Source organism: Triticum urartu, chromosome 6, assembly GCF_003073215.2.
Source record: "Triticum urartu cultivar G1812 chromosome 6, Tu2.1, whole genome shotgun sequence".
NCBI classification, from domain to species: domain Eukaryota; kingdom Viridiplantae; phylum Streptophyta; class Magnoliopsida; order Poales; family Poaceae; genus Triticum; species Triticum urartu.
The window spans coordinates 138,474,281-138,499,402 of record NC_053027.1 but is presented as its reverse complement, the minus strand read 5'-3'; positions in this window follow the sequence as shown (position 1 = coordinate 138,499,402).

The window sequence follows — 25,122 nt, the reverse complement described above, 5'->3', positions numbered from 1 at the left end:
TAACCATGGACATGAGTTGTCATTTTATAATGGGATCACATCATTAGGAGAATGATGTGATGGACATGACCCATCCATTAGCTTAGCATTATGAGCGTTCAGTTTTATTGCTATTGCTTTCTTCATGTCAAATATATATTCCTTCGACTATGAGATTATGCAACTCGTGGATACCGGATGAATGCCTTTTGTGCTATCAAACATCACAACGTAACTGTGTGATTATAAAGATGCTCTACAGGTATCTCCGAAGGTGTTTGTTGAGTTGGCATAGACCGAGATTAGGATTTGTCACTCCGAGTATCGGTGAGGTATCTCTGGGCCCTCTCCGTAATACACATCATAAGCTTGCAAGCAAACGGCTAAGGAGTTAGTCACGAGGTGAGGTATTACGGAACGAGTAAAGAGAGTTGTCGGTAACGAGATTGAATTAGGTATGAAGATACCAACGATCGAATCTCGGGCAAGTAACATACCGATAAACAAAGGGAATAACGTAGGCTGTCATAATGGTTCAACCGATAAAGATCTTCGTAGAATATGCAAGAGCAAATATGAGCATCCAGGTTCAGCTATTGGTTATTGACCGGAGAGGTGTCTCGGTCATGTCTACATGGCTCTTGAACTCGTAGGGTCCGTACGCTTAACGTTCGATGACGATATAGTATTATATGAGTTATGTGATTTGGTGACTGAATGTTGTTCGGAGTCCCGGATGAGATCATGGACATGACGAGGAGTCTCGAAATGGGCGAGAGGAAAATATTGATATATAGGACGATGGTATTCGGACACCGAAAGTGTTCCGGAGGGTCCCACGTACATATCGGGTCACCGGAAGGGGTTTCGGGCACCCCCAGCAACAGATATGGGCCTTATGGGCCAAGAGGGGAAACACACCAGCCACCAGGGACTGGTGCGCCCCCCATATGGGCCGAGCCAGGGGGAGAAGGAAATAGGGGAAGAGAAAGTAAAGGGGGGATTCGGCCTCCCCCTTTCCTTTCTCCCCCTCCTCTTTCCTTCCCCCTCCGATAAATATGGCAGGGGGGCGCCGGCCATGGGAAGACCCCAAGTAGGATCCGGCCTACTTGGGCACCTCCTAGTTGCCTCCCCTCTCACGCCCTAGCACACCCCAGACAAGTGCCTAGCCATGTGCGGCGCCCCCGTCCATAGTTTACACCCTCGGTCATATCTTCGTAGTGCTTAGGCGAAGCCCTAGGAGGATCACTTCACCATCACCGTCACCATGCCATCGTGCTGACGGAACTCATCTACTACCTTGACGTCTTATTGGATCAAGAAGGCGAGGGACATCACCGAGTTGAACGTGTGCAGAACTCGGAGGTGTCGTACGTTCGGTCCTCGATTGGTGGATCGCGAAGAAAGTTTGACTACATCAACCATTTTGTGAAACGCTTCCGCTTACGATCTACGAGGCTACGTAGACACACTCTCCCCCTCGTTGCTATGCATCTCCATGGATAGATCATTGCGTGTGTGTAGAATTTTTTTTGTTTTCCATGCAACGTTTCCCAACACAGTCGTGTCTAGACGCTCCCCAAAAACCTTATTGTCGTTCTCCCAGGCAGGATCTCGAACGACAGGGTTCCAGAGGCACCTGGGAAGCAGCATGGAGTGGAACATTAGATGATGGTTAGGGTTGTGCAAGAGGGAGTGACTGGACTGGTTAGGTCACTCCACTGACCAGCGCCTTCTTATATAGGCCATCGGGTAGATGGGCCTAGGCTCAGGCCGACGGCCGTGTCGCGAACAGCCCACGGTCCAACATCTTGGACAGCGACACTACAGTAGTGACCCCTCAATTAATCCGAGCTTAATTAACCATTCCTGACCGGCAAAAATAAGCTTCGGCTCATTCCCACGACTTGCGGCGCGCGTACATCGGGACAAGGTGAGGCGGGCGACGGAGGAGTAGGAGCGTGCGTGTACAACTCCTCTTCCCAAGCTCCCAATGGTATGTGGTAGTGCAACCTTTAAAAGGGGTCTCACTCTCACTCCATTAGCAATATGGTACTAAACTTCTCACCAATTGCCATGCATTTAAATGGGCCTTAGAGATTAACCAGGGATTATTGTCTTAAATGGGCCTAAGCCCATCTATAATCCAACACATGTGTCGTAGGAAAATAACAAGTTCGCATAAAAATTACATCAATTTGTGATGGTAATAAGGATGGCATGAACTTGCGGAGCGATAGAACATGATGAACTGAATAAGATCCACAAAAATTAAGCAAATAGAGATACAACACGATCAAATGATTGAAGATAAGAACGCATATGACCGGATAGAGGAGAGTAATGAAAGGTTTTTTTGAACCGAAACATTAGAAAAATTGTTCTACGGGAATTTTCATTAAAATAAATAGTTTACAATATGTACAAAGTGAACCAAAGATGTCTCAACCCACTCCTGTTATGTTGAATCCTGAAGCTAGCATTGTTAAGTTAGATGTTGCTCGATCCAACTAGAAAATTGATCTCTGAATTTAGTTTTCAGTCTGTGCAATAGAAGTTGTAGGTCTGTCTTGAGTGAGGCCTGCTTTGCTTTGAAGATTTTATCATTTCTTTGTATCCAGATGTTCCAACATCCATAATCATGATTTCCATGGCAAAGGCAGTAGGCAAGTTCTGAATGGCAAGTGAGACCTCATCAAAGATGGAGAACCCTCTGCGTCTGGGGCCCAAAAGGGATTGCCAGCAGTTGAATGCAAAGTCACAGTCCCAAAAAAGATGTTGAGATGTTTCCTCCGTGCTCATTTGACAAAGTGCACAATTATAGAAGGCAAGTGAAATGATCTTCTTTGAAGCATGTTTCTGGTATTGACCCTGTCATGCAATAAGAGCCAAAAAAAGATCTTGTATCGAAGCATGGTTGCATTCTTCCAGAGGTTTTGAAAAGGTGGTGCAGCTTGTTGACCCTTTGTCAGCTCTTTATACATCTTGGTCAAGGAGTAAGATGTTCCCCAAGGATATGTCCATTTATCACCATGATTTGAAAGTTGTATAGACTCAAGGGTGCTCTGGAGCTCTATGAACTGGTTGTGTTCTTGAGCTGAGAGTGGGAGGAAGAAATTGTCACTTATGTTTGCCTAATGTAAACACTCCTGAATGCTCAATGTGTCCTTGGTGGCAAAGGAGTAAAGCTCTGGGAATTTATGTCTTGTGATGCCATGTCCCTAGTTGGCCATCCAAAAATCAATAGTGTCTCATGTGCCCAACTGCCCTTTGGCTACTATTTTGAAATCAGGTAACAGTTTGAAAATACTTTTCCACCAGAATGAACCAACATTCCTATTGGTGATGACTCCATCAGGATAGTAAGAATCCCAAATAAGATGTACCCAAGGAAGATTTTCTTTATGGAGGAACTTATGCAGATGCTTCATTAAGAGACATTTATTATGAATATCAATGTTGAGAACTCCCAATCCTCTTTGATCTTTGGGCAGGCAAACCTTGTCCCAGGCAATGAGTGCAGGACCTCTATCCTCCATGCCATATTTCCTACAGAAGCAGTGTTTTAAAGCTTATTGATTTGATCAATTATGCCTTTTGGTAGATCAAGGGTGCACATGAAGAAAATAGGAATATGTATGAAGACAGATTTGATGAGAGTAAGCTTGTCTCCATAGGATAGAAATGTTGAGCAACCAGACAATCTGCTGTCAGTCCTCTTGATGACAGGAAAAAAGTCTTCCATCTTAGGCTTGGGAAGTGGCAAAGGTAGTCCAAGATATGTGAAAGGGAAGGAGCCAATAGAGCACCCCAATCTGGCAGCTAGAGCTTGCATGACCTCATTCTTAGTGTTGATAGGCACCATGGCTGGTTTGTCAAAGTTAACTCTCAGCCCTGTAAAACTGTAAAATGGAGAATGAGGTTCTTGAGTTGTTCCACCTGCATGGCAGAGGCTGGCATAATTGAAACAGTGTCATCAGCATATTGAATGACTGGGAAATCAGGGAAATGGTACTGCTCAAGTGGTCTTGAGATCAAATTGTTATGCATGGCCTCATTCAGAATAGACTGTAAAAGATCTGCACCAAGCACAAAAAGTAATAGAGAGAGAGGATCTCCCTGCCTCACTCCTCTTTTGCACAGAAACTGCTTCCCAGGGACCCCATTTAGCAACACAGCAGAATATCCGGAGGAAAAAAGCATGTCCATCCACATAAGCCATCTGTTACCAAAACCTCTTGCAATGAGAATATCTTTAATGGACTGATGTTCAATAAGATCAAAAGCCTTCTCAAAGTCCAATTTTAAAACAATAATCTCCTTGCCAGACATTTTACATTGATGAATGAATTGATACGACCAAGCAAGCCAATCATGGATGGATCTTGCCTTTAAGAAGCCATACTGGTTGGTATGAACAAGCTTCAAAATGACCTCTTGGAGTCTATTTGCCAAAAGCTTAGTGATGATCTTAATTGAGCAGTTAAGCAGTGATATTGGCATGAAATCATTGGGTGTGGTTGGAGCATCTTTCTTAGGAATGAGAGTAATAAAAGAAGAGTTGATGCTCTACAAGCTGATTCTGCCATGATAAAAATCCTCAATTAAAGTGTAGAAATCAAGGGCCAGAATATCCCAGCAATGCTTGATGAAGTTTGTATTGAAACCATCTGGTCCTGGAGCCTTGCCATTAGGCAGGTTTTTGACAACTGTATCAATTTCCTCCTGAGAAAAAGGGATTTCTAACAGAGAGAGATCCACATCTCTATTCAACAAAGTACCAAATTAAGAGGGTTGAAAGTGGGCACATAAGTATTTAATCTCTTTTTGAAAGCATGGAATAGAATATTAGCTTTGGCATTGTGTTCTCTATGAGTGTTGCCCAAATCATCCTGCAAACTGGCAATGTGATTAACCCTGTATTTGATGGTGGCTTTGGCCTGAAAATATTTTGAGTTTGCCTTTCCAAATTTGACCCATCTAATTGTATCTCTCTGTTGCCAATAGATCCTTTGCCTTTCCAGAAGTGTGTGTAGATGTTGCTTTAGATGAAGGAAATATGCCCTAGAGGCAATAATAAAGTTATTATTTATTTCTTATATCATCATAAATGTTTATTATTCTAGTTAGAATTGTATTAACCGGAAACTTAGTACATGTGTCAATACATAGACAAACAGAGTGTCACTAGTATGCCTCTACTTGACTAGCTCATTAATCAAAGATGGTTAAGTTTTCTAACCATAGACATGAGTTGTCATTTGATTAACGGGATCACATCATTAGGAGAGTGATGTGATTGACTTGACCCATTCCGTTAGCTTAGCACTTGATCGTTTAAGTTTACTGCTATTGCTTTCTTCATGACTTATACATGTTCCTATGACTATGAGATTCTGCAACTCACGATTACCGTAGGAACACTTTGTGTGTTACCAAACGTCACAATGTAACTGGGTGATTATAAAGGTGCTCTACAGGTGTCTCCAATGGTACTTGTTTAGTTGGCATAGATCAAGATTAGAATTTGTCACTCCGATTATCGGAGAGGTATCTCTGGGCCCTCTCGGTAATGCACATCACTATAAGCCTTGCAAGGAATGTGACTAATGAGCTAGTTGCGGGATGATGCGTTACGGAACGAGTAAAGAGACTTGCCGGTAACGATATTGAGCTAGGTATTGAGATACCGACGATCGAATCTCGGGCAAGTAACATACCGATGACAAAGGGAAGAACGTATGTTGTTATGCGGTTCGACCGATAAAGATCTTCGTAGAATATCTAGGAGCCAATATGAACATCCAAGTTCCACTATTGGTTATTGACCGGAGACGTGTATCGGTCATGTCTACATAGTTCTCGAACCCGTAGGGTCCGCGCGCTTAAAGTTCCGTGACGATCGGTATTATGAGTTTATATGTTTTGATGTGCCGAAGGTAGTTCAGAGTCCTGGATGTGATCACGGACATGATGAGGAGTCCCGAAATGGTCGAGAGATAAAGATTGATATATTGGAAGGTTATATTCGGACACCGGAAGGGTTCTGGGGGTTACCGGATAAATACCGGAGTATCGGGGGTTACGGAACCCCCCCCCCGGGGGGGGGCTTAATGGGCCTACATGGGCCTTAGTGGAAATAGAGGGCAGCAAGGGGAGTGTGGGGCGCGCCCCCCCAAGGCCCAAACCAAATTGGTTTAGGGCAAGCGGGGCCGGCCCCCTCTTTCCTTCTCCTCCTCTCCCTTTCCTTCCCCCTCTCCTACTCCTACTAGGAAAGGAGGAGTCCTACTCCAGGTGGGAGTAGGACTCCCCCCTTGGCGCGCCCTCCTTGGTCGGCCACCTCTCCTCCCTTGCTCCTTTATATACGAGGGCAGGGGGCACCTCTAGACACACAAGTTGATCTATTGATCTATTCTAGCCGTGTGCGGTGCCCCCCTCCACCATAATCCACCTCGATTATATCGTAGCGATGCTTAGGCTAAGCCCTGCATCGGTAGCATCATCATCACCGTCATCACGCCATCGTGCTGACGAAACTCTCCTGTGAAGCTCTGCTGGATCGGAGTTCGTGGGACGTCATCGAGCTAAACGTGTGCTGAACTCGGAGGTGCCGTGCGTTCGGTACTTGGATCGGTCGGATCATGAAGACATACGACTACGTCAACGGCGTTGTGCTAAGACTTCCGCTTTCGGTCTACGAGGGTACGTAGACACACTCTTCCTTCTCATTTCTATGCATCACCATGATCCTGTGTGTGTGCGTAGGAAATTTTTGAAATTACTACGTTCCCCAATAGTGGCATCCGAGCCAGGTTTATGCGTAGATGTTATATGCACGAGTAGAACACAAGTGAGTTGTGGGAGATACAAGTCATACTGCTTACCAGCATGTCATACTTTGGTTCAGCGGTATTGTTGGATGAAGCAGCCCGGACCGACATTACGTGTACGCTTACGCGAGACTGGTTCTACTAACGTGCTTCGCACACAGGTGGCTGGCGGGTGTCAGTTCCTCCAATTTTATTTGAACCGAGTGTGGCTACGCCTGGTCCTTGAGAAGGTTAAAACAGCACTAACTTGACAAACTATCATTGTGGTTTTAATGCGTAGGTAAGAACGGTTCTTGCTCAGCCCGTAGCAGCCACGTAAAACTTGCAACAACAAAGTGGATGACATCTAACTTGTTTTTGCAGGGCATGTTCTGATGTGATATGGTCAAGACGTGATGAGATATAAATTGTTGTATGATATGATCATGTTTTGTTAAAGTTATCGACAACTGGCAGGAGCCTTATGGTTGTCTCTTCATTGCATAAGATGCAAGCGCCATATAATTGCTTTACTTTATCGCTATGCAATAGCAATAGTTGCAAAAGCAATAATTGGCGAGACGACCATGTGATGACACGTCGATAAAGATCAAGATGATGGAGAACATAGTGTCATGTCGGCGACGATAGAGATCATGACGGTACTTTGGAGATGGAGATCAAAGGCACAAGATGATGATGGCCATATCATGTCACATATTTTGATTGCATGTGATGTTTATCTTTTATACATCTTATTTTGCTTAGTTCGATGGTAGCATTATAAGATGATCTCTCACTAAATTTCAAGGTACAAGTGTTCTCCCTGAGTATGCACCGTTGCGAAAGTTCATCGTGCCGAGACACCACGTGATGATCAGGTGTGATAAGCTCTACGTTCACATACAACGGGTACAAGCCAGTTTTGCACACGCAGAATACTCGGGTTAAACTTGACAAGCCTAGCATATGCAGATATGGCCTCGGAACATTGGAGACCGAAAGGTCGAGCGTGAATCATATAGTAGATATGATCAACATAGTGATGTTCAACATTGAAAACTACTCCATCTCACGTGATGATCGGACATGGTTTAGTTGATTTGGATCATGTGATCATTTAGATGACTAGAGGAATGTCTATCTAAGTGGGAGTTGTTAAGTAATATGATTAATTGAACTTTAATTTATCATGAACTTAGTCCTGATAGTATTTGCATAACTATGTTGTAGATCAATAGCTCGCAATGTAGCTCCCCGTTTATTTTGATATGTTCCTAGAGAAAAACTAAGTTGAAAGATGTTAGTAGCAATGATGCGGATTAGATCTGTGATCTGAGGATTATCCTCATTGTTGCACAGAAGAATTATGTCCTTGATGCGCCGCTAGGTGACAGACCGATTGCACGAGCAGATACAGACGTTATGAACGTTTGGCAAGCTCGATACGATGACTACTTGATAGTCTAGTGCACCATGCTTTACGGCTTAGAATCGGGGCTTCAAAAACGTTTTGAACACCACAGAGCATATAAGATGTTCTAAGAGTAGGAATTGGTATTTCATGCTCATGCCCGTGTCGAGAGGTAGAAGACCTCTGACAGTACTTTGCCTACAAATGGAGGAGCATAGCTCAACTAGTGAGCATGTACTCTGATTATCTGGGTACTACAATTACTTGAATCAAGTGGGAGTTAATCTTCCAGATAATATAGTAATTGACAAAGTTCTCTAGTCACTATCACCAAGTTACTAGAACTTGGTGATGAACTATAATATGCAAGGGAAAACAAAAGTAATTCCCAAGCTCTTCGTGATGCTGAAATCGGCGAAGGTAGAAATCAAGAAATAGCATCAAGTGTTGATGGTTAACAAGACCACTAGTTTCAAGTAAAAGGGCAAGGGTAAGAAAGGGAACTTCAAAAATAATGGCAAGAAAGTTACCACTCCCATGAAGAAGCCCAAAGCTAGACCCAAGCCTGAAACTGAGTGCTTCTACGGCAAAGGAAATGGTCACTGGAAGTGGAACTGCCCTAAATACTTAGTGGATAACAAGGATGGCAAAGTGAACAAAGGTATATTTGATGTACATGTTATTGATGTGTACTTTACAAGTGTTTATAGCAAACCCCTCGGTATTTGATACTGGTTCAGTTGCTAAAAGTAGTAACTCGAAATGGGAGTTGCAAAATAATAAAAGACTAGTTAAGGACAAGGTGACGATGTGTGTTGGAAGTAATTCCAAGGTTGATAAAATCACCATCGCACACTCCCTTTACCTTCGGGATTAGTGTTGAACCTAAAATAAATGTTATTTGGTGTTTGCGTTGAGCATAATATGATTGGATCATGTTCATTGCAATACGGTTATTCATTTAAGTCAAAGAATAATTGTTATTCTATTTACATGAATAAAACCTTCTGTGGTCATACACCCAAGATGAATGGTTTATTGAATCTCGATTGTAGTGATACACATATTCATAATATTGAAGGCAAAAGATGCAAAGTTAATAATGATACTGCAACCTTGTAACACCCCGGATGTAACTCTCCCAATTTGTACTCCAACTCTTACCGTTTCCGGCGTTAAGTTATATTTATTTCCTTGGGTTCGGGTCTTTGTCTCCGTGTGTTGTTATCGTTGTCATGCATCTCATATCATGTCATCATGTGCATTGCATTTGCATACGTGTTCGTCTCATGCGTTCGAGCATTTTCCCCGTTGTCCGTTTTGCATTCCGGTGCTTCGTTCTCCTCCGGTGGTCATTTCTAGCTTTCTTTCGTGTGTGGGGATTAAACATTTCCGGATTGGACCGAGACTTGCCAAGCGGCCTTGGTTTACTACTGGTAGACCGCCTGTCAAGTTTCGTATCATTTGGACTTCGTTTGATACTCCAACGGTTAACCGAGGGACCGAAAAGGCCTCGTGTGTGTTGCAGCCCAACACCCCTCCAATTTGGCCCAAAACCCACCTAACTCTGCTCCATCATCTAGAGCGTTCGATCACGATCGCGTGGCCGAAAACCACACCTCATTTGGACTCTCCTAGCTCCTCCAATGTCTATATATAGACCCCTTCCCCGAAATCCGGATCCCCCTCGTCAAACCCTAGATCCACCCCTCGCGCGCGCCGGACATTGTCCGCCGGCGCCGGACACGCCGCCGCCAGCCACCCACGCACTGCCACGTGGCGCAGCCACCGCCTCCACCGCCGCGGCCCGCCAGGCCCAGGGACGGCCCCCGCGGCCCGAACCGCCGCGCCGCCTCCTCCCACGCTGCGCCGCCACCTCCCTCTCCTCCGAACCGCAGCCGCCGGCGCGAGCCGCCGCCGCCGCCTCTGCGCGCCGCCGCGCGCTGCCGCCTCCGGCCGCCACCACCAGCCGCCGCCACCGCGCCTCCGGCCGCCTCCGCAACGCCGCCCCGCCGTGGCTCCCCGTCCGACTCCGGCCGCCGACGCCCCGTCTCCGGCGAGGTCCTCCCCGGTCATCCTCGGGCCGCGTGCCGCGATCAAGATCCGGATCCGGTGAACAGTGAACCCTAACTCGGAGGTTGAATTTTTTTCTAAGTCCTGAAAATCTCAGTCCAAGTGCTCATGTTCGTAGCCCCGTAACTTTGCATTCGTAGCTCCGATTCATGCATATAGCATATCAAAATGTTCACCTCAGAGAGTACATCATTTCATTCCATTGCATCATTTTCATTTGAGTTCGTCTTGATGCCCGAACAGCTGTTAGAAAAGGGCTACTTGAGTTAATTGTCAGATCTGCAGCTCCATTTAGGTTTTTGTCATTTTTGCCATGATTAATGTGTGCATGTTATGCCCTGATGCTCTACATGTGTTTTGTTAAGGGTTTTGTCATCTTTCCAGAGGTGTAACCCATGTATTTTTGTGATGTGTGTGGTGACTAGTGCAAGCTTGCAAAGTGGTGCACTTGCTAATTCTGTTTTCAGGGACTTGCTAATTTCACTAAGTCCTGCAGCTGTTTATCTCATGATGCCATATGTTCATGTTGTTTCCTAGTGATCCGTGCCTTTTTTTGAGGATGATCAATAAGGATGTTTTGTTAATATTATAGTGCTCTATCCATCCATGTCTTTGTTTGCAACTATGGAGCACCCTAGCTTGAGTCAATCGAGCTCTATTTTTGCTACTTTGTGAATCTGGGAAGATTGTCAACTTGTTTGCAATTTTGCCGGTGATGTTGTAGTTGGTCCGTGCATGCTAGGCTATTGTTCTTGCCATGTCTAGATTGCATTTTGTGCCTTCTTGATGGGTGTATGATTGTCTTGCCATGAATTGCACCGTAGTGAGTGCATCGAGCTCGTAAACATGCCTACTTGAGTTATATTTCAGCATGTGCCAGTTTTCACTAAGTATGAAAACCGATTATGTTTTTGCTATGTTCACGTGCTTGCAATTGTATTTTCTGATCCCTTTTGGCTCAAGGTCACTAAGAGACTTTTGTTAAGCTCTATGAGTAGCTCCAGGTCATGCTTTACTTTGCCATGTTCAGGTCCTGTAACATGTAGTTTTGTGGCTCCGAAGAGGGCTACCTGATCTGAAATTCCAGACAAGTGTTAATTTCACTAAGTCTGAGATAAGTTTGCAATATGCATTTTTGTCATGCTTGTTTGAACCTGTTAATGGATGAATTGGCCGTAGCTCAGTGCTAGACTTTTGTTAAGCATCTTGTGTGCATCCCTGCCATGTATTTTGTTGTCATGTTTGGGTGCTGTAGCATGTTCATTTCATTGCATTTAGATGGCTACTTGCTGTAAATCGCAGATCGGTGTCATTTTTGAATCGCTTGCCATTTCCAAACCGTAACTCCGATTCCGGCATTCTTTATATCGTTTTCAAGCGATTTCATCGCATCTTTCCAGTGGCACACTTGGATTTCCAAGTTGAGGCCAGGTTCATGCATTTCCTGTCATATCTTGCATTCCGCATCCCGCATCGCATCCCGCATAGCATACCATCTTTGCATTGCGTTGTTTGAGTTTGCACGTGGTTGATTGTATCCTTGTTGCTTGTTTGTCTTGTTTGGGTGGAGCCGGGAGACGAGTTCTCTAACGAGGAGCCCGTTGAGTTTGCTTTCGAGGATCCGGTCAACTCTGACAACTGTGCAGGCAAGATGATCATACCCTCGAAATCACTACTATCTTTGCTATGCTAGTTTGCTCGCTCTTTTGCTATGCCAATGCTACGATGCCTACCACTTGTTTTCAAGCCTCCCAAATTGCCATGTCAAACCTCTAACCCACCATGTCCTAGCAAACCGTTGATTGGCTATGTTACCGCTTTGCTCAGCCCCTCTTATAGCGTTGCTAGTTGCAGGTGAAGATTGGAGGCCGTTCCTTGTTGGAACATTTATTTTACTTGTTGGGATATCATTATATTATCTTGTTATCTTAATGCATCTATATACTTGGTAAAGGGTGGAAGTCTCGGCCTCTCGCCTAGTGTTTTGTTCCACTCTTGCCGCCCTAGTTTCCGTCATATCGGTGTTATGTTCCCGGATTTTGCGTTCCTTACGCGGTTGGGTTATAATGGGAACCCCTTGATATTTCGCCTTGATTAAAGCTTTTCCAGCAATGCCCAACATTGGTCTTACCATTTGCCACCTATCCTCTTTTTCCCTTGGGTTTCCGGAGCCCGAGGGTCATCTTATTTTAAACCCCCCAGGCCAGTGCTCCTCTGAGTGTTGGTCCAAATAGAGCCACTTGCAGCGCCACCTCGGGGCAACTTGAGGGTTGGTTTTAGTTGTACGTAGTGTTCATCTGAGTGTGCCCTGAGAAAGAGATATGTGCAGCTCCTATTAGGATTTGTCGGCACATTCGGGCGGTGTTGCTGGATTTGTTTTAACCTGTCGAAGTGTCTTGAGTAACCGAGATACCGAGTCTGATCGAAACGTCTTGGGAGGAGTTCTATTCCTTCGTTGACCATGAGAGCTTGTCATGGGCTAAGTTGGGACTCCCCTGCAGGGATTTGAACTTTCGAAAGCCGTGCCCGCGGTTATGGGCAGATGGGAATTTGTTAATGTCCGGTTGTAGATAACTTGAACCTTAATTAATTAAAATGAATCAACTGAGTGTGTTACCGTGATGGCCTCTTCTCGGTGGAGTCCGGGAAGTGGACACGGTGTTGGAGTAATGTTTGCGCAGGTTGTTCTCTAGTTTCTCGCTCGTGCTTGCCTCCTCTTCTCGCTCTCTTTTGCGATTAAGTTAGCCACCATACTTGTTAGTCGCTTGCTGCAGCTCCACTCATATTTTACCTTGCCTTACCTATAAGCTTAAATAGTCTTGATCGCGAGGGTGCGAGATTGCTGAGTCCCTGTGGCTCATAGATTACTATTACACCAGATGCAGGGCCTGATGATTCCGCTCCAGGAGACGCGTATGAGCACAAGTGGGAGTTCGACGAAGACTCACAACGTTACTATGTTTCCTTTCCCAATGATCAGTAGTGGTGCCCAGTTGGGGGTGATTGGGACCGGTGTCGCATGTTGGGTTCTCTTTTATTTTGGCGCCATAGTCGGGCCATGAGTGTTTGGATGATGTAATGTTATTTATGCACTTGATTGACGTGGCGAGTGTAAGCCAACTATGTTATCTCCCCTTTTATTATTATATTAGATGGGATGTTTGTGAAGATTGCCTAACTTGCGACATATGCCTTCAATGCGATTATGTCTCTAAGTCGTGCCTCGACACGTGGGAGCTATAGTCGCATCGAGGGTGTTACAAGTTGGTAATCAGAGCCTTCCCCGACCTTAGGAGCTCCATTGCTTGATCGTTTTTTTAGCGGCCGAGTTGTGTCTAGAAAAATGTTTTGAGTCTTTTAGGAATTATATATCGGAGAGTTTAGGAATTCTTTTTACTTCCCAATCTCCTCATCGCTCTAGTAAGGCATCCTGACATAGAGTTTTGACTCTTCTTTTCTCAAATTTCACTAAAAAAAATTTAGGATCACGCGGGTATCTTGGAATCGTTCCGATGGTTTTATGATGAGAACATTGTCTTGGTGCCTCCTGTCAGGGGTTTAGTGGAAGTGTCCCGGGGAGTTGAGCTCTGAGGTGTTGTCATCATAATTTTATCGTTGCAGTTCTGGAATACCTGAGTCTAGTACGCCGACATCGAAAATCTCTTTTATGCAGTTCGTTGGTGAGATAACCTCGACGCCACCCAGTACTGGGGCGGGAGTTCGGGAGTATCGCCATAACTTGTATAATGGATGCTTTTCGAAGGTTGAGGTAGATGGTTTCCGAACATTTCTTGGTTATGTGTTGAAGGATGGATACAGCTGGATGTAGGATTTGCTAGTTGGGGTGAGATATTATGCTTCCCCTGTATCCCCAACACCTGATTGCATAACCGGAAAGGTTCGGGAGTTTCATAGGTGGGAATTCTAGTAGCTCTAGTTCTTCTTCCATGGATATTGGTTTGAGATTGGGATTTCTTACCGATTATTCGTTCTTCATCCGTACCTTGTTGAATTATTTCTCTACCTTAATTCTACGTGGCTTCTCAATTTATGGATATGTGACCATTTCAAGAGGAATGCATTCATTCATTTTGTTCGGATGTGAAGACTATATGTTGCAATTTTCATTCCGTTGGATTCAGCTTCAATATTTATCTGTCAATGTGCTAATGGTGGTCAACCTCTTCAGGATGGCTCCTCCAACGCGCACGACTCCGAATCCTGATCCGCCACCACCTCCACCTCCTCCAGAGGCATGGCAAGCTGTGATGGCTGCAACCAATGCAAACACACAGTTGATCATGCAAATTCTCCAAGAGCGCAATAAAGGCAACCAAGGGAATCAAGGCGGCAATCAGAGTCACTTTGCTACACTCAACCAGTTCCTTGCTAACGTGCCAAAGACTTTCAGCAATTGTATTGAGACAACCGATGCTGACGATTGGCTTGTGGATCTGTGTAAGCATTTCGAGTGCAGTAACGTCAGGCCTGAGGACTTTGTCAAGTTCGCTTCCTTCCAACTCAAAGATCAACCTGCAGAATGGTTCCAGCAGTACAAGGACTCCAGAGGTGGACGTGTTATCACTTGGGATGAGTTCCGTCGAGATTTCCGAGCTCATCATATTCCGCAGAGCGTGGTTGAAAGCAAGCGTGAGGAATTCCGCAACCTGAAGCAAGGCTCTTTGTCTGTCTATGACTACAACAAGTTGTTCCAGAAGCTCGCCCGCTTTGCTAAGCAGGACGTCCCTGATGAGAAGAGCATGATATATCAGTTCAAGGGTGGTCTCAGAGAAGAAATTCAGCTCGCTCTTGTCCTCTTCGAGCCGTTGAGATACGATGAGTTCTACAACATGGCATTGAAGCAAGAGGCTGCTCAGTTGAGGTATGATGCTTCCAAGAAGCGAGTCAGAGATGTTACTCCTTCTTCCTCTACTCAAGTGGCTAAGCAGTAGAAGTTTTGGCTTCCTCCTCCTCCGTTCCGTCAGCCGTATCAGCAGAAGAGCAAAGGTGGCAGTGGTTCTTCCCACCCACCCAACCCTGGCTTTCAGAACAAGACTTCGTCTCAAGCTCCAAGATCGAGTGCTTCGTATCACCGTCCGCTTTCAGAGGTCATGTGCAACAAGTGCCAACAGAAGGGTCACTATGCCAACAAGTGTTTCAACCAGAGGCGTCTTCCTCCTCCTCCTGTCAGATCGGCAAGTACAGCTGTGGTCAAGCATAACCCCAAGCACGCCAAGGTCAATTTGCTGAATGCAGCTCAGGCAGAGGACTCACCAGATGTGATCATGGGTAACCTTCCTGTTAACGATGTTCCTGCAAAAGTTCTTTTTGACACTGGTGCATCGCTTTCTTTTATTTCAACACCATTTGTGGCCAAGCATGATTTTGTGACCGAAAGGATTCCTGTTCCGTTGAAGATTGTGTCTCCGGGCAAGCAAATGACTTCTAACAATTGCGTCCCGGATGTCTCTATCACGTTGGGCGATTACAAGTTTCTCTCTTCTTTGGTGGTTCTTGGAAACTCGGATATTGATCTTATTCTCGGAATGGATTGGCTTACTAAGCACAAGGCACATCTTGATTGTGCAGCCAGGCAGATTTAGTTGACTCATTCGTCTGAGGATGTAATTGTCTTTGCCGCTCGTGATGATACTATCCGTCTGTTTTATCTCAATGAGAAGGGTGAATTGGACGCTATTTCGAAAATTCCAGTCATTTGCGAATATCAAGACGTTTTTCCAGAAGAGCTTCCAGGAATGCCTCCGCACCGGCCAGTTGAATTCGTTATTGATCTTGAGCCTGGTACGGAACCTGTGTGCAAGCGTCCTTACAAGCTCGGACCTGAAGAATTGAAGGACCTGAAGAAGTAACTCGATATTCAAGAGAAAATGGGTCTCATCCGGCCTAGTTCTTCTCCGTGGGGTTGTGGTGTTCTTTTTGTGAAGAAGAAGGATGGAACGGACCGACTTTGTGTTGATTACCGTCCAGTGAACAAGAAGACCATCAAGAACAAATACCCACTTCCCAACATCAATGAGCTGTTCGAACAACTCAAAGGTGCTCGAGTATTCTCCAATCTTGATCTCCGTATGGGTTATCATCAGATTCGAATTCGTGAGCAAGATATTCCCAAGACGGCTTTCAGGACAAGCTTTGGTTCATATGAATACACTGTCATGTCTTTTGGCCTCGTCAACGCTCCTCCGACGTTCTCTCGCATGATGAACTTCATCTTCAACGCCTACACCAATGACTACGTTTTGGTCTATCTCGACAACATTCTGGTTTTCTTGAAGAACAAGGAAGATCATGCCAAGCACTTGCGTTTGGTTCTTGATAAGCTCAGAGAACATCAGTTCTACGCCAAATTCTCCAAGTGTGAATTTTGGCTCGATGAGGTTCTTTATCTTGGTCATATCATCTCTACCAAGGGCATTGCGGTGAATCCTGAGAAGGTGTCTGCAATTGTGAATTGGGAACCTCCTCAGAACGTGAAGCAACTCCGTAGCTTCCTCGGTCTCGCAAGCTATTGCCGAAGATTCGTTGAAAACTTTTCTAAGATCGTGAAGCCTCTCTCTAATCTTCTCCAGAAGCATGTCAAGTACGTTTGGTCTCCGGAGTGTGATATTGCTTTCAACACTTTTAAAGAGAAATTGATCACTGCTCCAGTTCTGACTCCGCCTGATGAATCCAAGCCGTATGAGGTCTTTTGTGATACCTCTCTCCAAGGTATTGGCGCAGTATTGATGCAAGAGAAGAAAGTTGTTGCTTATACATCTCGCCAGTTGAAGCCTAATGAGAAGAACTACCCCACTCATGATCTCGAGTTGGCGGCAGTTGTGCATGCTCTTTTAACTTGGAGACATCTTCTATTGGGAAGAAAAGTGGACATTTTCACTGATCACAAGAGTCTCAAGTACATCTTCACTCAGCCTAATCTCAACCTTAGGCAAACTCGATGGGTCGAAATGATTCAAGAGTATAATCCGAGTATCGAGTATACTCCAGGCAAGGCCAATGTGATTGCTGACGCTTTGAGCAGGAAAGCGTACTGCAACAGTCTGATTCTTAAGCCTTATCAACCCGAGCTTTGTGAAGCTTTCCGCAAACTTAATCTGCAAGTTGTTCCTCAAGGTTTCCTCGCCAACCTTCAAGTCTCTCCTACCTTGGAAGACCAGATTCGCCAAGCCCAGCTTCTTGATGCTATGGTGAAAAAGGTGAAGATTGGGAATTCCAAGAGTCAGTCCAAGTACAAGTGCTACCGCCTTGATGACAAGGACACTCTCTTCTTCGAGGATCGTATTGTTGTACCCAAAGGTAACCTCCGTAAAGTGATCATGAACGAGGCTCACAATTCTCTCCTCTCCATCCACCCTGGGAGCACGAAGATGTATCAGGACCTTAAGCAAGCTTATTGGTGGACTCGAATGAAGCGCGAGATCGCTCAATTCGTGAATGAATGTGATGTCTGCAGAAGAGTGAAGGCAGAACACCAAAGGCCAGCAGGTCTCCTCCAACCTCTTGCCATTCCAGAATGGAAGTTTGACCACATTGAAATGGACTTCGTGACTGGGTTTCCAAAGTCCAAGCGTGGTAATGATGCTATATTCGTTGTCATCGACAAACTCACCAAAGTGGCTCATTTTCTGCCTATCAAAGAGTCGATCACTGCAGCTCAATTGGCGGAACTCTATACCTCTCGTATTGTCTCTCTGCACGGTATTCCACAAGTGATCTCTTCAGACCGTGGCAGCATCTTTACCTCGAAGTTTTGGGATTCTTTTCAGAAGGCCATGGGCACCAACATCCGCTTCAGCACAGCTTTCCATCCTCAAACTAGCGGTCAAGTCGAGCGTGTCAACCAGCTTCTTGAAGATATGCTCAGGGCTTGTGTGATCTCCTTTGGCATGAAGTGGGAGGATTGTCTTCCTTATGCTAAATTCTCCTACAACAACAGTTTTCAAGCAAGTTCGGGCAAGGCCCCTTTTGAAATTCTGTATGGCAGGAAGTGTCGTACCCCTCTCAACTGGTCTGAAACCGGTGAACGTCAGCTTTTGGGTAATGACTTAATCACAGAGGCAGAAGAAATGTGCAAAGTCATTTGAGATAACCTCAAAGCAGCCCAATCCCGTCAGAAGAGCTACTATGATAGTAAGCACCGTGATTTGGCTTTCGAGATCGGAGATCATGTTTACCTCCATGTCTCTCCTATGAAAGGTACTCGTCGCTTCGGTATCAAAGGGAAGCTTGCCCCTAGATACGTGGGACCTTTCAAGATTGTCAGCAAGAGAGGCGACCTCGCCTATCAACTCGAGTTTCCTTCAAACTTTGCAAATGTTCATGACGTGTTCCATGTCTCTCAGCTTCTAAAGTGCTTCAAGACTCCTGACCGCACCGTCAACTTCGAGGACATTGAGCTCCAAGAAGATCTCTCTTATCGTGAGCACCCAGTTGCTATTCTTGAAGAGATAGAACGCAAGACTCGCAACAAGTCGATCAAATTTCTCAAAGTCAAGTGGTCACACCATTCCGACCGTGAAGCTACCTGGGAATGCGCGGATCACCTCCATTCTGAGTACCCGGCGTTCTTTCCGTCCTAGATCTCGGGACGAGATCCTTTCGTAGTGGTGGAGTGTTGTAACACCCCGGATGTAACTTTCCCAATTTGTACTCCAACTCTTGCCGTTTCCGGCGTTAAGTTATATTTATTTCCTCGGGTTCGGGTCTTTGTCTCCGTGTGTTGTTATCGTTGTCATGCATCTCATATCATGTCATCATGTGCATTGCATTTGCATACTTGTTCGTCTCATGCGTTCGAGAATTTTCCCCGTTGTCCGTTTTGCATTCCGGCGCTTCGTTCTCCTCCGGTGGTCATTTCTAGCTTTGTTTCGTGTGTGGGGATTAAACATTTCCGGATTGGACCGAGACTTGCCAAGCGGCCTTGGTTTACTACCGGTAGACCGCCTGTCAAGTTTCGTATCATTTGGACTTTGTTTGATACTCCAACGGTTAACCGAGGGACCGAAAAGGCCTCGTGTGTGTTGCAGCCCAACACCCCTCCAATTTGGACCAAAACCCACCTAACTCTGCTCCATCATCTAGAGCGTTCGATCACGATCGCGTGGCCGAAAACCGCACCTCATTTGGACTCTCCTAGCTCCTCCAATGTCTATATATAGACCCCTTCCCCAAAATCCGGATCCCCCTCGTCAAACCCTAGATCCACCCCTCGCGCGCGCCGGACATTGTCCACCGGTGCCGGACACGCCGCCGCCAGCCACCCACGCGCTGCCACGTGGCGCAGCCACCGCCTCCACTGCCACGGCCCGCCAGGCCCAGGGACGGCCCCCGTGGCCCGAGCCGCCGCGCCGCCTCCTCCCACGCTGCGCCGCCACCTCCCTCTCCTCCGAGCCACAGCCGCCGGCACGAGCCGCCGCCGCGCGCTGCCGCCTCCGACTGCCACCACCAGCCGCCGCCACCGTGCCTCCGGCCGCCTCCGCAACGCCGCCCCGCCGTGGCTCCCCGTCCGACTCCGGCCGCCGACGCCCCGTCTCCGGCGAGGTCCTCCCTGGCCATCCTCGGGCATCGTGCCGCGATCCAGATCCGGATCCGGTGAACAGTGAACCCTAACTCGGAGGTTGAATTTTTCTCAAAGTCCCAAAAATCTCAGTCCAAGTGCTCATGTTCGTAGCTACGTAACTTTGCATCCGTAGCTCTGATTCATGCATATAGCATATCAAAATGTTCATCTCAGAGAGTACATCATTTCATTCCATTGCATCATTTTCATTTGAGTTCATCTTGATGCCCGAACAGTTGTTAGAAGAGGGCTACTTGAGTTAATTGTCAGATCTGCAGCTCCATTTAGGTTTTTGTCATTTTTGCCATGATTAATGTGTGCATGTTATGCCCTGATGCTCTACATGTGTTTTGTTAAGGGTTTTGTCATCTTTCCAGAGGTGCAACCCATGTATTTTTGTGATGTGTGTGGTGACTACTGCAAGCTTGCAAAGTGGTGCACTTACTAATTTTGTTTTCAGGGACTTAGTAATTTCACCAAGTCCTGCAGCTGTTTATCTCATGATGCCATATGTTCATGTTGTTTCCTAGTGATCCGTGCCTTTTTTGAGGATGATCAGTAAGGATGTTTTGTTAATATTGTAGTGCTTTATCCATCCATGTCTTTGTTTGCAATTATGGAGCACCCTAGTTTGAGTCAATCGAGCTTTATTTTTGCTACTTTGTGAATCTGGGCAGATTGTCAACTTGTTTGCAATTTTGCCGGTGATGTTGTAGTTGGTCCGTGCATGCTAGGCTATTGTTCTTGCCATGTCTAGATTGCATTTTGTGCCTTATTGATGGGTGTATGATTGTCTTGCCATGACTTGCACCGTAGTGAGTGCATCGAGCTCGTAAACATGCCTACTTGAGTTATATTTCAGCATGTGCCAGTTTTCACTAAGTATGAAAACCGATTATGTTTTTGCTATGTTCACATGCTTGCAATTGTATTTTCTGATCCCTTTTGGCTCAAGGTCACTAAGGGACTTTTGTTAAGCTCTTTGAGTAGCTCCAGGCCATGCTTTACTTTGCCATGTTCAGGTCCTATAACATGTAGTTTTGTGGCTCCGAAGAGGGCTACCTGATCTGAAATTCCAGACAAGTGTTAATTTCACTAAGTCTGAGATCTGTTTGCAATATGCATTTTTGACATGCTTGTTTGAACCTGTTAATGGATGAATTGGCCATAGCTCAGTGCTAGACTTTTGTTAAGCATCTTGTGTGCATCCCTGCCATGTATTTTGTTGTCATGTTTGGGTGTTGTAGCATGTTTATTTCATTGCATTTAGATGGCTACTTCCTGTAAATCGCAGATCGGTGTCATTTTTGAATCGCTTGCCATTTCCAAACCGTAACTCCGATTCCGGCATTCTTTATATCGTTTTCAAGCGATTTCATCGCATCTTTCCAGTGGCACACTTGGATTTCCAAGTTGAGGCCAGGTTCATGCATTTCCTGTCATATCTTGCATTCCGCATCCCGCATCGCATCCCGCATAGCATACCATCTTTGCATTGCGTTGTTTGAGTTTGCACGTGGTTTATTGTATCCTTGTTGCTTGTTTGTCTTGTTTGGGTAGAGCCGGGAGACGAGTTCGCTAATGAGGAGCCCGTTGAGTTTGCTTTCTAGGATCCGGTCAACTCTGACAACTGTGCAGGCAAGATGATCATACCCTCGAAATCACTACTATCTTTGCTATGCTAGTTTGCTCGCTCTTTTGCTATGCCAATGCTACGATGGCTACCACTTGTTTTCAAGCCTCCCAAATTTCCATGTCAAACCTCTAACCCACCATGTCCTAGCAAACCGTTGATTGGCTATGTTACTGCTTTGCTCAGCCCCTCTTATAGTGTTGCTAGTTGCAGGTGAAGATTGGACGCCGTTCCTTGTTGGAACATTTATTTTACTTGTTGGGATATCATTATATTATCTTGTTATCTTAATGCATCTATATACTTGGTAAAGGGTGGAAGGCTCAGCCTCTCGCCTAGTGTTTTGTTCCACTCTTGCCGCCCTTGTTTCCGTCATATCGGTGTTATGTTCCCGGATTTTGCGTTCCTTACGCGGTTGGGTTATAATGGGAACCCCTTGATATTTCGCCTTGATTAAAGCTTTTCCAGCAATGCCCAACATTGGTCTTACCATTTGCCACCTAGCCTCTTTTTCCCTTGGGTTTCCAGAGCCCGAGGGTCATCTTATTTTAAACCCCCCGGGCCAGTGCTCCTCTGAGTGTTGGTCCAAATAGAGCCACTTGCAGCGCCACCTCGGGGCAACTTGAGGGTTGGTTTTAGTTGTACGTAGTGTTCATCTGAGTGTGCCCTGAGAAAGAGATATGTGCAGCTCCTATCGGGATTTGTCGGCATATTCGGGCGGTGTTGCTGGATTTGTTTTAACCTGTCGAAGTTTCTTGAGTAACCGAGATACCGAGTCTGATCGGAACGTCTTGGGAGGAGGTCTATTCCTTCGTTGACCGTGAGAGCTTGTCATGGGCTAAGTTGGGACTCCCCTGCAGGGATTTGAACTTTCGAAAGCCGTGCCCGCGGTTATGGGCAGATGGGAATTTGTTAATGTCCGGTTGTAGATAACTTGAACCTTAATTAATTAAAATGAATCAACTGAGTGTGTTACCGTGATGGCCTCTTCTCGGCGGAGTCCGGGAAGTGGACACGGTGTTGGAGTAATGTTTGCGCAGGTTGTTCTCTAGTTTCTCGCTCGTGCTTGCCTCCTCTTCTCGCTCTCTTTTGCGATTAAGTTAGCCACCATACTTCCTAGTCGCTTGCTGCAGCTCCACTCATATTTTACCTTGCCTTGCCTATAAGCTTAAATAGTCTTGATCGCGAGGATGCGAGATTGCTGAGTCCCTATGGCTCACAGATTACTATTACACCAGATGCAGGGCCTGATGATTCCGCTCCAGGAGACGCGTATGAGCTCAAGTGGGAGTTCGACGAAGACTCACAACGTTACTATGTTTCCTTTCCCGATGATCATTAGTGGTGCCCAGTTGGGGGTGATTGGGACCGGTGTCGCATGTTGGGTTCTCTTTTATTTTGGCGCCGTAGTCGGGCCATGAGTGTTTGGATGATGTAATGTTATTTATGCACTTGATTGGCGTGGCGAGTGTAAGCCAACTATGTTATCTCCCCTTTTATTATTATATTACATGGGATGTTTGTGAAGATTGCCTAACTTTCGACATATGCGTTCAATGCGATTATGTCTCTAAGTCGTGCCTCGACACATGGGAGCTATAGTCGCGTCGAGGGTGTTACAAACCTATTTGTGGCACCTCCGTTAAGGTCATATTGGTTTAAAGCGCATAAAGAAACTCCATGCATGCTGATGGACTTTTGGAATCACTTGATTATGAATCACTTGATGCTTGCGAACCATGCCTCATGGGCAATATGACTAAGACTCCATTCTCCGAAACAATGGAGCGAGCAACTGACTTATTGGAAATAATGCATACTAATGTATGCGATCCGATAAGTGTTGAGGCTCGCGGCGGGTATCGTTATTTTCTGATCTTCAAAGATGATTTGAGCAGATATGGGTATATCTACTTGATGAAAGATAAGTCTGAAACATTTGAGAAGTTCAAATAATTTCAGAGTGAAGTGGAAAATCATCGTAACAAGAAAATAAAGTTTCTACGATCTGATCGCAAAGATGGATATTTGAGTTACGAGTTTAGTCTTCAATTAAAACAATGTGGAATAGTTTCACAAACTCATGCCACCTGGAACACCACAGCATAATGGTGTGTCCGAACGTCGTAATCGCACTTTACTAGATATGGTGCGATCTATTATGTCTCTTACCGTTTTACCACTATCATTTTGGGGTTATGCATTAGAGACAGCTGCATTCACGTTAAATAGGGCACCATCTAAATCCGTTAGATGACAACGTATCAACTATGGTTTGGCAAGAAACCAAAGCTGTCATTTCTTAAAGTTTGAGGTTGCGATACTTATGTGAAAAAGTTTCAAACTGATAAGCTCGAACCCAAATCGGAGTAGTGCGTCTTCATAGGATACCCAAAAGAAATTGTTGGGTACACCTTCTACCACAGATTCGAAGGCAAGATATTTTGTTGCTAAGAATGGATCCTTTCTAGAGAAGGAGTTTCTCTCGAAAGAAGTGAGTGGGAGGAAAGTAGAACTTGATGAGGTAATTGTACCTTCTCCTGAATTGGAAAGTAGTTCATCACAGAAATTAGTTCTAGTGATTTCTACGCCAATTAGTGAGGAAGCTAATGATGATGATCATGAAACTTCAGATCAAGTTACTACTGAACCTCGTAGGACAACCAGAGTATGGTCCGCACCAGAGTGGTACGGTAATCCTTTCTGGAAGTCATGTTACTAGACCATGACAAACCTACGAACTATGAGTTAGCGATGATGAGCCCAGATTCTACGAAATGGCTTGAGGCCATGAAATCTGAGATGGGATCCATGTATGAGAACAAAGTATGGACTTTGATTGACTTTCTTGATGATCAGTGAGTCATTAAGAATAAATGGATCTTCAAGAGGAAGACAGACGCTGATAATAGTGTTACTATCTACAAAGCTTGAATTGTCACAAAATGTTTTCGACAAGTTCAAGGTGTTGACTACAATGAGATTTTCTCAGTCGTATCGATGCTTAAAAGTCTGTCCGAATCATGTTAGTAGTTACCGCATTTTATGTAATCTGGCAAATGGATGTCAAAACTGTATTCCTTAATGGATTTCTTAAAAGAAGAGTTGTATATGATGCAACCAGAAGGTTTTGTCGATCCTAAAGGTGCTAACAAAGTGAGCAAGCTCCAGCGATCCTTCTATGGACTGGTGCAAGCATCTCGGAGTTGGAATATATGCTTTGATAAAGTGATCAAAGCATATGGTTTTATACAGACTTGCGGTGAAGCATGTATTTGCAAGAAAGTGAGTGGGAGCACCACTGCATTTCTGATAAGTATATGTGAATGACATATTGTTGATCGGAAATAATGTAGAATTTTCTGGAAAGCATAAAGGAGTGTTTGAAAAGAGTTTTTCAAAGAGTGACCTCGATGAAGCTGCTTACACATTGAGCATCAAGATCTATAGAGATAGATCAAGACGCTAAATAAGTTTTTTCAATGAGTACATACCTTGACAAGATTTTGAAGTAGTTCAAAATGGAACAGTCAAACAAGGAGTTCTTACCTGTGATGCAAGGTGTGAAGTTGAGTGAAGACTCAAAACCCGACCACAGTAGAAAATAGAAAGAGAATGAAAAAGCATTCCCTAT